Source organism: Lygodium microphyllum, chromosome 15 (assembly GCF_053477565.2).
Source record: "Lygodium microphyllum isolate KBCC chromosome 15, Lygodium_microphyllum_v1.1.10, whole genome shotgun sequence".
NCBI lineage: Eukaryota > Viridiplantae > Streptophyta > Polypodiopsida > Schizaeales > Lygodiaceae > Lygodium > Lygodium microphyllum.
The window spans coordinates 71574965-71592647 of NC_141149.1; positions in this window are offsets into that span (position 1 = coordinate 71574965).

Genomic DNA, 17683 nt, shown 5'->3' on the forward strand with positions numbered 1-17683 from the left:
CCTTTAGACACCCATCTAGAGTTGCTAAGGCTAACTGACTTGCAAGATGCTCTCATATGAACCAAAGCTTTTATTGGGCACTTTTGATTTCATCTTGTTGTCTTGAAGCTGAGTACTTATGTATAATTAGAGTAGTGCAATGGGAGCATTGTGGGTCCTAACCCACAGATTCCATGATATAACTTCCCCTAGATCAAAATATCCCTAAGTTTATCTCGAGATGTGGACATCTTAATTTCTCTAAGGAGAAGAGAATGTAATATTTTCCTTCATTTTGCCCTCCCCGTGTGAATGGGAAATAGTAGGGGGGATTAAATTAAAAAATTAAAAATATTTAAAAACTTTAAGAAATTTGCTAATACTTACCTAAGAAGTGGGCTACTGTTGACATCACCCTTCTTCTCCTCCTACAAGTCACCCTGAGGACCACCGACATGATCATCGTGATGGCCGATTTCAAGATTTTTCTCCTCATGTGATCAACATCAACTTCATTCTCGTGCATTCCATTATCCGTTAGACTCCCATTCAACTAGTAGACCCCACTACCATGCATCTAATAGTCGTCTCACAAAGTGATGAATAGAGAAAAAGACGAGGGAGGTTATCTCCTAAGGCTATAAAAAGCCTTAAGCCATAAGGTTATTGGCATGGAACTTTGGGGACCGAGACGATGGTGGAATATATATATATATATATATATATATATATATATATGAGAGAGAGAGAGAGAGAGAGAGAGAGAGAGAGAGAGAGAGAGAGAGAGAGAGAGAGAGAGAGAGAGAGAGAGAGAGAGAGAGAGAGAGAGAGAGAGAGAGAGAGAGAGAGAGAGAGAGAGTGTGTGTGTGTGTGTGTGTGTGTGGATCTAAATCGACCACAAAATTGGTTCTATGGCACTAGCTTGGCCTCTACTACTCACCTAAAACCACCCCACATGGCCTTGTGGCCAGGAGAATTTAAGAACTTTACATTTGTACAATTTTGTAGTCCAACGAATAATTCTTTCCCCACTCCTCAAAGGGAGTCCCTAAACATGTTGATGTTATATACCACATAGCATACACAAAGGGAGCACCCCTTGATTGATCATCGGGCTCCACTACGAGTCTCTTACACCTCAAGGATTGGCCCTAAGATACTCCATGAACATTAAACACATTCAAAACAAACTCCACTCTTTTGATTAAATGATCTAGGAGATAATATATAAAAACCTCACTGAATAACCCCTAAGGAATTGAATATCTAACCCTACAGCTTAGGGTACCTCACACTCTCAGCATAGGTCATCACTCATACAAACAAGTGCTATGCATCCATGATATGATATCATATGGTGCATTAATACAAGTGTGTATATGACCATCGTGCTCAAAAAAATTTATTCATTAGAAATCAACAACATAAAAGTATGAAGACAATTCTTTTCATACTTTTCTTCTACTACGCTAGTGCTTCGTTGCTTAGGGCTAGTAGCGAGCTTTCTCGTGCTACTAGACCCTTTTTAATTTTAAATAAAAATGTGCCCTATATGATATGCAGCATGAAACATAAGCATTCAACATACTTTAACCACTCAACAAGCCCCTACTCTTACTGTTTAGGATTTTGCATGCATTGATAAGTTTAAGGTGGCGTGGTTTTTTATGGATTTTTCTTTTTCAAAAGTGGTAGAAACTCACTCTTAAAAAAAATAGAGCCAAGGTTAAACCTCATGCTCCAGCTCTATCATACGTTCACAAACATAACTTTTATTTTTTCTTATTTATCTGATGCAAAAAGCCATTTTTTATTTTTTTCCTTATTTTTTTCTACTTATTTATAAAAAGTACTAATATATACTATTTTTGGGTTTAGATTGAATGAACTTATGAAAAATTATTTTCTTAGCATGTTTCAACCCATAGAAACAACGAATGCACACCAAAAATCCAAAAACCACATATTTTTCCTTAAATCTCATAGTCTTGAGTTTGCATGTTTAACATAAAATTATTATACGATTGATTTTGTGATTCCTTTAACATGATTGATCAAACATGGCATGGGCAATCAAATACCATCGTTGCTAACCATTTCAAACAATAATTTATCTTCATAAAATAACAAAATCTACATTTCTTATAAAATTGTGCATTATGACATACGTTCTTTCAAACTTGGAGGCCCGCTGATGCTCTTCCATAGCCAAGTTGACAATATGTCCAACATTGATTCATGTGTCTTTCCACTCCCACATCATCACACGATCAAACACGTCCATCTCAATCCATCCCCTTTGCCTTTTACATTGATTCATGAGAACAAACCACAAGAGGAGAGAGGAAAGAGAAGAGAGAAAGACTAAAATTGGATCTTTCTCTAGAATGCATCAATTTCAGAACCGTTTGTCATGATGGAGGACAAATAATTGAAGCATATTTTTGTCCAGAGGATTCTTGTTGTGATGAACTACATAGAAAATTATTTTTTAATCATGAAAGGAGGTGCCAAAAAAAATGGTCCCTCCCCCCCCCCCAATGTTTTGCAAAATGTGGCTTTTCAAATCCTAAACTACTAAGCAAGATTAAGATTTAAAAAAAAAACCAATTCAATTTGGAGATTTCACACTACAAAAGAAGTGTTTTTTTTTTCTTTCCAGAGGGGCTATAAACTTGACCATCGCCATGCACTTTTTGGCTCCCAGATCACATAGCTGCTTCATAACGCGAAACCTTGCAAGTATTAAATGGGGGGTCATGATCGATAAACCAAGACTTGTGTTGACTTCTTGGCATGGAATTCCATCTAGAAAAACTCCAGCTCATTGATCCGCAACCATTTCATTCTGCATGAAAATTTGGTATTTTACGACCTCTTGGGCTCTTTTTTGCTTTAAAAATGGCCTTTAAAATTCACTCTCATTGGCGACCAAGGGATAGGGTAACTCAGCCCATCGAATCCCATGAACTGATCTGCACAAACAACAACCATAAAAAGCATCAAGCTACAAAAAAAAATATACTTAACAAAGCACAAGAATAGCTCTCACCCTATCCCCTAACAAAATCAAGGCCTAAAGATCCATAAGGGATAGGCCTAGCATACTGTGATAGAAATCCAGAGCAAGTCGCTAACCAATTTCTCCAACACAGATTGGCCAAAAGAGCCATCAAAGAGGTCATCCTAGTGGTGGTCAAACTACTTATCTAACTAGGACAACTTGACCAGGAACACCTACTAGATAAGGACTCTTATAGCTTGGTCATCATGAATTTTCTTTTAATACACTTTTCTTTCAAAGTTTCCATAATCGAACATGTAAAAAGGAGGAAGCTAAGCATAGAGTGATCCAAGGAGAACAAGGCATCATCCTCATATCTTGATTCGGTACCCAAGAACCTACCAATCTCTCACGAGACGACACTTAATCCTTTTCAGTTTCGCTCACTTTTATTTTCGATCCAAACATCTTGATTCCTTTTTCTAGCTAGCTGCCACCCCTAGGAAGACAAGGCATTGGCTCTAGGTCAGCTGACTCATCCCCATGAACCTACCACGCCTCTGCAGGTGTTAATCAACTGCTTTTAGGATGTTCATTCCTTTTCCTTTCTTTTTAAGGGGGTTAGAACCCCTTTTTACATACCTTTGTATGGTTTATCTTTCAAGTATATTTAGAGTTTCCTCTTCTTTATACTTTGGCAAGCTTCTCTAACTTCCTCACACTAGCAGGGACTCCTAGAACAACTACCTACTAGGCTACGAGAACAGGGTTACTAGGACTGCCTTCTAAAACTGGTCTTTAATGCTTGACAATGTCTTTACAGGAGGCAGACAACTACTCGAATCTCCCCTAGATATACCCACTAACCTAAACCTAGGACTTCATGCCTTGATTTCTAGTCCTCGAAAAGAAAATAAATCCCCATATACACATATAACATTGTCAACTTAAGGGAAAAACTTAGAAAGGTGATGACACCACCTAGAATGGCCATAAGAAGCTCCCATGCAGCAAAGGCTCCCTCCAGGCACTTTATCAAACCTGTCTCATGCAGTCATTGAAAAAAAAAACCATTCAACGTACCTCCACCAAACATACATATGGCCCTCTTGGCCTAAAGGATTGTAACATTTCAAAACCAAAAAATTGGCCCTCTTGGTCAAAAATCACAGATCATTTTATTCTAACTAAATATGCTCTACTTGGCTATAAATTGCATCATATCAGACTAACGAAGATAAACTAAAGTGACATAAGGTGTGAGGACTAGCCTCATACCACATATGGATGCCAACTCTCTATAATTTTATCATTGAGTTTTAAACTTAGAATTTTTGTATATCCACAAGTCCAAGCCTTCCGAGACTAATATAACCTCAGTATGGGATGTTTTTGTTTGTGTGCTATTAGCTAAACGAATAACATCCTTAGGCTCCAGTGTCTTATCATTCAAATAGATTGGTTGTTCCAACTTCCCAAAGGCTTCTCCTATAGAGAGATCTGCGGATTTTGGCTCATTTGACCCTTCCTTATTTGGATTTGAATGTGTCATTGTTACCACCCAAACTAGGTAGGGCTTCAATCCTAGGCCCATCACATCGATGTATACCAGAGCGGGGCATATTGTTAGATGTAACATCATGGCCTTTGGTCTCATCCACTTGGGGATTGACCGTTGCATATCCATTGGGAACTCTTGGCCTCTCATCAAGCACAACAATCACACTTTTAGAGATTTTGGCCTCCAAACCCATCTCCTGTTTATCATTGCATGGCTCGACTAGCTACCACCACTCCTTCTATTTTGTATTCTTTCATGATGACCAATCTATCTCAACTCGCCTGTTGCCTATCACTTTCTCTAAATTGGATCCCTTTACTAGACCCAACCCTAGGTGGATCTTTATAACTGTAAATCCTAGGTTTCTTATCACTTTGGCTCTTAATGGTTGAGATCGCCTCCACATGGTAGCTTATATCAGCTATGTTTTGGAGCATCATATCATTGCCATGATTTTGTTTCAAACTTAGACCTTTGACAAGTTGCTTAACATCTCTACTTCCCCCATTAGGTCTACACCAATTTTCATCTGTCTCATGGCTTTGGAATGTGGGATTGGCTACACTAGGATGCCAGGGTTCCTAGGCCTTAGGATCATTATAGTTAATGCCAAGCTCCTTAGTGTACTTGCCATTTGCACCTCCACCATGACTAGCATTCAGTAAATATTGTCAATCCTTATGAACTTCAAGGTTGTGGGGAAAACTCCAATAGTTCTCCCAACATCTCTGAATACATCTCTCATAATCTTCTACTTGAATCTTTGTCTCCTTTAGTGACTTAGGGTTTCTCATCCTTACTTAGAATTGCATGTTTATTTCCAAGCCATTGACAAAGAGTTCAGCGAGCACATCTTCTGGATTTACTAACTTTCCTTGGCCAAAAGCTTCATGATGTCATCAAAGGCTCTCATGCACTCTTTGATGGAGGTATATAACTCTTGTCAAATTTGTATAAGTTGTCCCAAGACCTAAGTGATGGGAATCTTCTTTTTGTATTCATCCAAAAATCTACCACGTAATTCCTCAAATGATTTGATTGACCCTCGGGAGGGTCCAATACCATTTCCTAGCCTCTCCCTTTAGGATATTAGAGAATACAAGCATCCAATGTAGATCATCAAACCCACGTGCAAGGAAAGTTAGGCCATGTTCTTTCAAGTGTAGCATCAAATCCTCATCCAATAGCCCTTAAAACACTAGGAGATCTCTATAAACAAGATGCATTTAGTCCTCTTCTTTGGGATCAACATTGGGTCGTCAAAATCTTCATATTTATCTTGATCTAATCCCATCGTCTCAAGGCCCCTAATCTCCTTTTTTTCCACCTATATCGGTGCATGAAGGTTTCCTGCTCCATGGATTTCCCTTTCTGCCAACTCAAAGAGTAGTCCAGGGAGTCCTATGACTTTTAGCATATCATTCCGATCCTTTCTTAGAGGATCTTCCATACCCTGCCCCATTCAAAGGCCATTCCATAACGGATTTATGCAGAAGCTTTCGCTCTTCATCTGAAGTAGCTATATCAACATTATTTAGAGCTTGAGGGTCGGGTCTCTTGAGCAATGGCTTTCCCTTAACAACTAAGGCTTCCAACATCCTTGTAAGGTCTAATATTCTAGCATGATGACCCACCACATGGAAAGTTTTAGCCACAACTAAATTCCATTATATGTCGATACTCTTCCATGGCGCGATGACTTTAGCATGATCATTGGTCGATGCCATGACTAGCACAACCTATGCCCATGCCATCATGCTAGAGGACAAACTAGCCATTAAATGCTTACTTTCCATGTTACATAAGTCATTTTTTGTAGAGGATTCAACCTCTATGTAATTAATTAGGTCTATTAGGAGATTTTGAATAGGAGATTTACATAAGTCATTTTTTGTAGAGGATTCAACCTCTACGTAATTAATTAGGTCTATTAGGAGATTTTGAATAGGGCAAGCCAAGTGTTTTGAAACCCTGGACAAACCCCATTTTACAAATACTTTAGCGCATCCCTGATGGACATGGTTATAAATTTTAAGTCCCTCTTCGGCCAAGGTTCGAGAACCGTCACTTATTGGTGGCTCCTAGAAAATGCATCACCTATTAGGACCTAAATCGGTCCTGACACTAGATCTAAGGCACTAGCCGTTGATGGGACCTCAAATGGGCCAGCAATGGCTATGGCACTAGCTGGACCTCATGCTCATAATAGACAAACACACCCACACGACCTCATGGGCCAGGAGCATCTATTTGCTGCTAAAGGACGAACTGTCCTAAAGCCCAATCTATGCTTTTATAGTTTTGTAGTCCAACGTTTCCCTTTCTACAAACTCCACAGAGGGAGAACCCATACACATTTGCAATAAATGCCACGAAAATCACATACATGGAAGGAAACCTCTCGGTGGAATCACCGCGGCCTCACTACAACTCTCCTGCATCGCAGGGTTTAGCCCCTTGATGCGCTGCTCAACATATAGAACAAACCAACAAACTCCACTCTTTCATTTTGAATGTATTCTAGGAGATACCATGTGTCCTTACCAAATAATTCCCCAAGAAACGAACGTCTATCCTACGTCTTAGGTTGCCTTTCCACACTCAAGCGTGGGTCATCATCATCGAAAACAGGTGCTATGCATCCAATCCTTTTTATTCTGATACCATGGTTGACATGCACATGCAAAAGTGGATGATCCTAAAGTGCTCAAACATAATTTTCAATCAGATGCGTGTTGTGCACAACCAGGCTTTCCAATGCTCATTCATTAACTCGTTGCGGCGATGTAAGGATAGCACCAAGACAACACTCGTGCTAGTATCCTCTTAATTAAAATAAAACAAACCCTACGTCATGATATGCATCAAAAAATCAGCAACAATCAGCATGTAAATCACACCATTCAGACATCCCAACCCCCTACGTTTAGGTATTGCTTTCGTTGCATAGGTGTAGAGGTTCATTTTGTCATGTTTTGATGTATGAAAAGCGATAAATCACAAACTTTCACAAGGAGATAGGGAAAACTGAGGATAAATCTCATGCTTTGCCACTACCATACATCCATGAACAATCATTATATTTTTTCTTATTTTTGTGAAGCGTTTTTCTATTTTCTCCCTTATTTTCCCTATTTTCTTGATTTATTTGTCAATAAAATATGCTATTTTTTAATTTTTCTTGTTCCAATCACTTCAGCATACTAACATTCAACTTATTTTCCATTCCCCCCCCATAGGAACACATTTCACCCACCCGAAACGACAAAACTACCATTTTACCACTTAAAAACCGCATTTTGGGTTTTACGGGAATTAAACAGCGCATGTAAATCATGAAAAAATCAAAATTTTTTGATAAAAAACAATTAACCATGATAGAACCAGCACTCAAACAAATTTTCATCCAATAAGAACATCATTACCATCATAAAATACAAAAAAACCTTCATTTTCTTCATAAAAATGGTCATACCGTGTTTTTTTCGAAACTCGAGACGCATTAAATGATTGCGTGACCAGCGGACAGAGCCTCCATTGCTCTCAATCCAATGCTGCACATCAATCTTTAGCATCTCCATCAATCTCCATCACCGTTTTCTGCAATCTCCCTCATGGTTCCTCCTTCAAGATAGTGCACATGAACAGCCCATAGAGAGGAGAGAGGGGGAGGAGAGAGAAAAACTAGATTCTAATCTCTTCATTTAGCTAGCCATATCTCGCGTGAAGACCGGCGATAGAATCAGGGATGAAGGAGAAGTTGCCCGGCAATGTCTGTTCTATGGGGTGTTTGCTGCCCGAAATTCGATTTGGGGGGGGGGTCGATTTTTTCGGTGCCATCCTAATCACGACGTGCTACCGCCATATCCACATGAAAAAATGAGGGAGGGGGGGTTAAAGTCCCAAAGGGCACCCCCCCTTTGGTCTAAGTTTTGGTCCACCTTTTCAAATCTTGGCCAATTTTTGGCCTCTTTCGTGTTCGGACTCCGTTTCAGCCTTTGAAAAATCCTACGCATCCATCTTGGCATCCCGCACTACAGTCAAAAAAATTATCAAAAATCCACAAGTGTCGCTCGGGCACCTTTTAAAAGGTTTCTTTCACTTGGTGCTTAAAATCGTCCCAGCTCTGCAGTTGCAGCCGCCGCCTTCGATGTCGAATATTTTTCCCCTAAATTTCGGATTTTTTGGTAAATTTTATGTACATCCCGGGCTCAAAACTCCGCTCTCAGCCGTGCCTCTACTACTCACATAAAACCACCGCACATGGCCTCATGGCGGTCAAGAGCATTTAAGAACTTTACATTTGTATGATTTTGTTGTCCAATGAATAATTCTTTCCCCACTCCTCAAAGGGAGTTCGTAAACATGTTGATGTTATACACCACGTATGTACGATTTTGTAGTCCAATGAATAATTCTTTTCTCACTCCTCAAAGGGAGTCTCTAAACATGTTGATGTTATATACCACGTAGCACACACAAAGGGAGCACCCCCTTGGTTGATCACTACGGATCCACTAGAGCTCTCCTACAACTCGGGGATTGGCCCCAAGATGCACTGTGAACATAGAATACATTCGAAACAAACTCCACTCTTTCAACTAAACGATCTAAGAGATAATAGATAAATCTCACCGAATAACCCCTAAGGAACCAAATATCTAGCCCTATGGATTATGATACCTCACACTCTTAGCGTGTAGGTCATCACTCATACAAATAGATGCTATGCATCCACGATATGATACCATATGGTGCATCAATGCAAGTGTGTATATGACCATCGTGCTCAAAAAATTTTATTCATTAGAAATCAACAACATGAAAGTGCAAAGACAATTATTTTCATGCTTTTCTTCTACTACGCTAATGCTTTATTGCTTAGGGCTAGTAGCGAGCTTTCTCATGCTACTAGACCCTTTCTAATTTTAAAAAACAACGAACCCTATATGATATGCATCGTGAAACATCAACATTCAACATATTTTAACCACTCAACAACCCCCTACTCCCTACCATTTAGGATTTTGCATGGGTTGATAGATTTAAGGTGTGGTTTTTTATGTATTTTTCTTTTTCGAAAGCGATAGAAACTCACTCTAACAAAAAAAATAGGGTTGAATTGAGGCTAAACCTCATGCTTCATCTCTATCATACGTTCACAAATATAACTCTTACTTTTTATTTTTTTAATGCAAAAAAAATATTTTTTATTTTTTTGATGTAATTTTCTTATTTTTCTTATTTTTTATTTACTTATGGAAAATTACTAATAATTAGTGATTTTTAAATTTAGATTAAATGAACTTATGGAAAATTATTTTCGTAGCATGTTTCAACCCATAGGAAAACAACAATTTTTCTTAAACTGCATAGTCTTAAGTTTTGTGTGTTTAGCATAAAATTATTATACAATTGATTTTTTATGATTCTTTCAACTGATCAAATAGAGTATGGGCAATCAAATACCATCATTGCTAACCATTTCAAACAACAATTGATCATAAAACAATGAAAGCTATCTTTTTCTCATAAAACTATACATTATGACATATGTTTTTTTGAACTTGGAGGCCTACTAATGCTCTTCCACTGCCACCACTGACAATCCATCCAACCTCGATTCACGTATATTTCCACTCGTGCATCATCGCACGATCAAAAACGTCCATCTCAACTCATCATCCTCTCTTTTACATCGATCCATGAGAACAAACCACAAGAGGAGAGAGTAGAGAGTAGAGAGTAGAAAGAAAGGCTAAAATTATATCTTTTTATAGAATGCATCAATTTCAGTACCATTTGACGTGATGGAGGGAGAAGAATTGAAGCATTTTGCTATCCTCTAGAGGATCCTTTTCGTGATGAACTACATGAGAATTTATTTTTTAATCATGAAAGGAGGCGCTAAAAAAAACAATGCCCCCCCCCTCTCCCCATGTTTTGCAAAAATGTAGCTTTTCAAATCTTAAACCACTAAACAATCTTAAGCTTGTTTAAAAAAAAACCAATTCAATTTGGAGGTTTCACAATACAGAAGAAGTGGGTTTTTCACTTTCGGAGAGGCAAACGAGCTCAGATTTGAGATCCATCTAGACGACTGACTTTGTGACGTTGAAATCTATAAATCTAACCATCATCATGCACTTTTTGGCTCCCACATCACATAGCTACTTCATAATGTGAAACCTTGCGAGTATTAAATGGGGGTTCAAATAGACTCCAATCGATGAATCGAGACCTTGTGTTGGCTTCCTGGTATCGAACTCCATCTAGGAAAAGTCCAGCTCATTGATCCGCAACTGTTTCATTTTGCATAAAAATTTGGTCTTTTATGGCCTCTTAGACTTGCTCCAAAAATGACCTTTAAAATCTGCTCACACAAAGAGAGAGAGAGAGAGAGAGAGAGAGAGAGAGAGAGAGAGAGAGAGAGAGAGAGAGAGAGAGAGAGAGAGAGAGAGAGAGACATATATATATATATATATATTGATGCTAGGAGGCATATTTCACGGTGGATTCCATGAGGTTTTACGGTGGATTCCGTAAACTTTGATGACCGGGGCTCATACACAAAGTGGATTCTTTGTGCGAGAAGTTGATGGGGACGCCTGTCCTTTTCGGGTGTTTCATTAATTTAGTGTGTACATGGGTGATTCCATAGCGGGTGATTCCGCAAAATGCATATTAAATTAATAAACGTTTATGAGTTTAGAGTACGCACTCGTAATAAATTAAGGTTAGGATTTATTTCTAACCAGTTGATTTATTTATGTAGCTGAAGACTGCTAGGTATTCACTTTTGTCGGTTTAATTGTATTATTTTACTAACGATTGTGAATGCTTCAGTTGATGCGTAGAGATAGTAGCAGTGGCGGAGGAAAGCATTGAAGGATAGCGAGTATTCGATCTATGGATTATATTTTGAACAATGGATGCACGCTAGAACAGGATGACGGAACCACCTGCATTACCATCCAATGTCAATCCAAATCCTAAGCCTATTCCACAGCCAAATCCAAATGTACCTAGACTTCTCACCATTGCAAACAATGTAACCAAAGCCAAGCCAATAGTATACTATAAATGCCACCAGCCTGGACATTTAGCAGCAAATTGTCATTCAAAGAAGCCACTAGCTCATATAAACTATCTTGGAGCCATGGAGGAAGACGAACCTGAGGATATGCCTGATTTCACTGAAGATGAGGACGACATTACTACTATTTCCGATACTTTACCAGGTATGCCTACTCCACATTCTTTATTGACTATGAAATGTTTGGTGCATGGAAAGGAAAAGACTATTTTGCATGATGACGGTAGTACTCATGATTTTATTTCAGAAAAATTGGTAAAAGAATTGAAATTACACACTGTACCTACGCATTATTGCATAAAAGCTACATTTTTAGGCACTAGGTATAATGGTACAGAGGAAGTGCAAGACTTAGAGATTCAAATTGGTTCATATACTGAAAGAAGAAATTTCTTAGTTGTTCCATTACAGTCGAGTGAGTGACATTATTTTAGGAATGCCTTGGCGACACCAGCATAATCCAGATATAGATTATTCCACACACACAATGAATATTAATTTTCAAGGAAAATCTATTACATTATATGGTATGCATGCATCTAATGTTTTTCCACTGCTTTCGCATACTCAAGCTAAACGTGCATTACGCAAGAGTAGTAAATCCTATCTCATTTGGGTGAATGAATTGCAAGTAAAGGAAAATCATATGCACCCTAGGCATAAGGAAATTCTTGCATATTTTAAGGATTGTTTTGCAGAAGACCTACCACCAGGTTTAGCTCCTTCACGTCCAGAAGACCATAAGATAGATTTGATCCCTGGCACACAACCACCTTGCAAAGCACCACATGGGAATAACCAGATAGAGCAAACAGAAATCCAGAGTCAAGTTGAGGAATTACTAAATAGAGGTTTGATTCGACCTAGCAGTTCTCCATTCCGTGCACCTGTACTGTTAGTCGAGAAAAATAATAATACATATCATATGTGTATTGACTATCGAGCTTTAAATAAGATCACTGTAAAGAATAGGTATCCTATTCCTAGAGTTGATGACCTTATGGACAAACTGCAAGGATCTTCTATATTTAGTAAAATTGACCTTAAGTCTGGTTATCATGAGGTGAGACTAGATAAGTCTGACATATTCAAGACTGCATTCAGAACACAGTTTGGTCATTACGAATTTTTGGTCATGCCATTTGGATTGACTAATGCACCTGCTATCTTTAGTAGAATGATGAACCGTATCTTTTTGAAATATCAGTATTGTGTAATTGTTTTCTTTGATGATATTTTGGTGTTTAGTCAAAATGAGAAAGAACATTATGAGCATTTGTCATTGGTTTTTTAGTTATTGGAAGAAAATCAACTGTATGCAAATCCTGAAAAGAGTGAATTCTTTAAGACAGAAATTGAGTATTAAGGTCATATTGTATCATCTGATGGAATTAAAGTTGATCCTAAGAAAATTGATGCAATATTGAATTGGCCTATTCCTAAAAACGTGCATGAGTTACGCTCATTCCTTGGTCTTGCTAGTTTCTATAGGAAGTTTGTACGTAATTTTTCATTACTTGCTTTACCATTAACCAAAATTCTGAAGAAAGGAATTGCTTATCAATGGACCGAACATCAATAGAAATCCTTTGACTTACTAAAACATGCATTAACCGATGCCCCTGTTCTACAGTTGCCTGACTTTAATAGACCATTCTTTCTAGTAGTGACCGATGGTAGTGGATCAGGAATAGGAGCCGTACTTATGCAAGACAATCATCCTATAGCATATTCTAGTTGTAAGCTGAAACCGTCTGAGTTGAAATATTCCACATATGACAAAGAACTATTAGTAGTTGTACAAGCATTAAGACAGTGGAAACACTACTTAATGGGTTCAAAATTTATGATAAAGACTGATCAGCAAAGTATTAGACATTTACTTAGCCAACCTCAAATTTTTGAACGCCATATCAAATGGGCTTCCTTTATTCAAAGTTTTCATTCTATCATTCAACACCAACCCGGAAAAGAAAATGTAGTGGCTGATGCATTGAGTAGAAGACCTGCAATTCATAATATTTCTGTCATATCTTTTGATTCTTTGATTGCTATGAAAGATACATATCACCAGGATATTAATTTTCATTCTGATTGGAATAAATTAGTTCAAAATAATTTCATTCCTGTTGATTCATTGTCATATAATGATGGATTTATGTTTTATGAAAAGAGATTGTGTGTTACAATTCCATTCCGATCTTTTGTTTTGAACGAAATTCATTGTCCCCCATATCAAGGTCATAGAGGTATCATATCTACATTACGTATGTTAACTGAAGATTTTTATTGGCCACATATGGATGCTGATGTATCTAACTCTGTTTCTGAATGTTTGATTTGTCAAAGAGTTAAGAGACATCATGGTAAACAGTATGGATTACTTATGCCTTTTTCTATTCCATCTAAACCTTGGGAACAAATTTCTATGGATTTCATTACTGGTTTACCAAATACTAAATCTAACCATGATATGATTTGGACAGTTGTAGATAGATTTAGTAAACAAGCATATTTCATTCCATGTAAGAAAACTTTAACAGCATCACAAGCAGCACAATTGTTTTTGAAAACTGTTTTTACTAACGATGGATTGCCAAAAGTTATTATTTTAGATCGTGATTCTAGATTTTGTAACAACTTTTGGATTACTCTATTTGCTAACCTAGGTACAAAGATTGATTTCTCATCTGCATTTGATCCAAAAACTAATGGACAAACAGAGGCCACAAACAGCACCATTCTAGATCTTTAACGTGCATATACTATCTCTAAACCTCAGACATGGGACACTCATTTGCATTTATTATAGTTTGCATATAACAATACACCGCACACATCTACAAAGAAAGCACCGTTTGAAGTGATTTATGGATATATATTATCTACACCTGTTGCATCTTTGTCTAATAGAATTCAGAGTGCTGATGATATTGCTAGTATGCATAACAGTATATTTGATGAAGTTAAAGATATGATTGCTAAAGCCCAGCAATCATATACCAAACAAGCCAATAAGAAAAGACAAGCTATGAATTTCAAAGTTGATGATTATGTTTGGCTGAGAATAGAAAAACGTAGACTGCGAAGTGTAGATAGACATCCAGTTGTCAAATTAGCTCCCAGATTCTATGGACCATTTAGAATCATTCATAAAATTAATGACAATGCATTCAAGTTAGAATTACCATCTCATTGGAAAATTCACAATACATTTCACATTAGTTTATTGAGACCATTTAGAGGCCAATTACATGTCCACCGTGTTTATGAAAACCCACCTTTATTAGAGGAAGAGACTGAAATACTTGAACCAGAAGCTATCATAGACACTGACTTTATGACCACTAGAACTGGCCGAAGGTATTCTAGATATCTAGTTAAATTTAAGAACCATCCTGTAGAGGAAGCACAATGGATGCACGCTAGAGACTTAAATGCTTTCCCCACTCTATTAGCTCCACATTGAGCTAATAGCAATTGAGGTCAATTGCTATCCCACCCCGGGGGTATGATGCTAGGAGGCATATTTCACGGTGGAGTCCGTGCCACGGTGGATTCCGTGAGGTTTTACGGTGGATTCCGTAAACTTTGATGACCGGGGCTCATACACAAAGTGGATTCTTTGTGCGAGAAGTTGATGGGGACGCCTGTCTTTTTCGGGCGTTTCATTAATTTAGTGTGTACATGGGTGATTCCATAGCGGGTGATTCCGCAAAATGCATATTAAATTAATAAACGTTTATGAGTTTAGAGTGCGCAGTTGTAATAAATTAAGGTTAGGATTTATTTCTAACCAGTTGATTTATTTATGTAGCTGAAGACTGCTAGGTATTCACTTTTGTCGGTTTAATTGTATTATTTTACTAACGATTGTGAATGCTTCAGTTGATGTGTAGAGATAGCAGAGCAGGCGGAGGAAAGCATTGAAGGATAGCGAGTATTCGATCTATGGATTATATTTTGATAGGCGCCACGCCTATATTTTGTCATGTCTATTGAGGCATCGATTATTTATTATTATTTTGCATGCGCCCATGCACACGGTTATATTATTTCTATTTGGACATTGTATTGGGCGTGCCAGACTCTTTGGGCACCGCCCATCAGCTTTATTCCTATTTTTGTAAAAGCAAACTCAAAAGCTAAAAGCTTGATATATTTTTGTAAATTGGGCTATTATTGAGCATGAAGAAGAAATATACATAAAATATATGCTTTGTGAAGCGCTCACACAAGGCATGGGGGGAGATTGAACCCAATTGGTCTCTTGCTCTTGTCGTTCATGCTTTTTACCTTGTCACTTGTGCAAAAAGTAGAGTTCATTGTTCTTGGGGACCTTGCGGGATTCACTACGTGAGCATACAACGATCGATCTGCGCACCAGTGGTATCAGAGTGGAGCTGAGATCAAGAGCTTCCAATCGCTACCCATCTCGTGCGAAGGCGGAGCTCCTGGAACGATCGGGCTCTACGGTCAATCTCGTCGCGAACCGTCGATACAGGCAGACTTTTGGCGATCAAGAACCCCTGTTTCTATCATCAGATCGTGAAGGATCGGGTTGTACAGGCGGAGGACCACTCCTTCATCTCCATCATCAAGTCGTGGGCAAACAGTGAGAAACTCCATATCTTATCTCTTCAAAAGTTTAATCCTAAAGCTTCATAAGCTTTAAAAGAAGCTTATTATCTTCAAAATTTATCATCAAGGTCTCAGAGGGGCCTTCGATTTTTTTGCGCGGCGAAAAAAACGGCCCCCCCCATGAATTCGACATTTTCTGGTCATAAGCTTCCCCCTTCAAAGCTTAATCAATTAAGCTTAATCACACTAAGCTTAACTCTGCAAGTCACCTCTGGTCAACAACTCCAAGTCACACACCTCAGAAATCAAGTTCTGCAAGTAATCTGTGATCAAGTTCTACAAGTTCACTAAGTCGGCTAAGTTCTGCAAGTCTGTAACTCTGCAAGTCACATAAGTCTGCAACTCTGCAAGTCAGACTAGTCAACTGGAGTCAGAACTAACTTGTGCTCAAAACTCCTAGAAGGACTGTTCCTGCGCAGAAACTCCGAACTGCAAAGTTGTTCGTTGGAAGGTACTCTACCCATACGCATGTTTGCTGAAGCATTTTCAGCGTACGAAGAAGGAAAAATCGTAGATTTTCTGAAGATTGAGAAAGATATACCCCAAAACACATAAGCCTTGTAACCCCGAATTTGAGCTACGCTCATCCTGCTAACCTGATTTTGAGTGAGAAAGGTCTTTTGAGTTTTACAGGATGACGGAACCACATATGGATGATCTTATGGCTGAAGACGACCTACCTGAGCCTACGATGGAGCAAAAGCTGGACTTAATCATGATGCAATTGGAAGAAGAACGAAGGGCTAGGCAAGCATTGCAAGCGCAACTGGCAAAATTATAAAGAGTGTCTACCGATAAAGAAGAACCTCAAGCTGAAGATTTGATTCGACGTACCATCGACGCCACTCTTGAAGCTCAAACCATTCGCAAGGAATCAAAGATAAGTAAACGAAGTTTCAAATTTCGTACTTTCAATGGCATACGAGAAGGAAAGACTGTTCTAGCATTCATTAGTCAGTTTGATGACTATTTCCATGAGGAAACCTATGCAGAAAAAGATAAAATCAAGTGTGTTACTAATCATTTAGTAGACAGAGCATCACTTTGGTGGACTGTAGTACGCAAGAGCATAGAATGTCCTGCTACTTGGGAAGATTTCAAGAAGAAGTTCATGCAGAATTTCCTCCCACTGCAATTTCATGAGAAAGCTATCAAGCAATGGGATCTACTCCAGCAACGGGATCATGAGCCTATACCTCAGTATACAGAGCGTTTTTGGAATGCACTCCTCCAGCTACGTATGCTTGAAGACGTACCAGAAGCGACACATAAGCGCAAGTATATGTCTGGACTCCTTGGGCATTACTACGCTGAAGTTAACATGTTCAAGCCTGCTACTCTTGAAGATGCCATTTCACTAGCTCACGACACTGAAGATAAGCTACGCGGTAGAGACAGACGA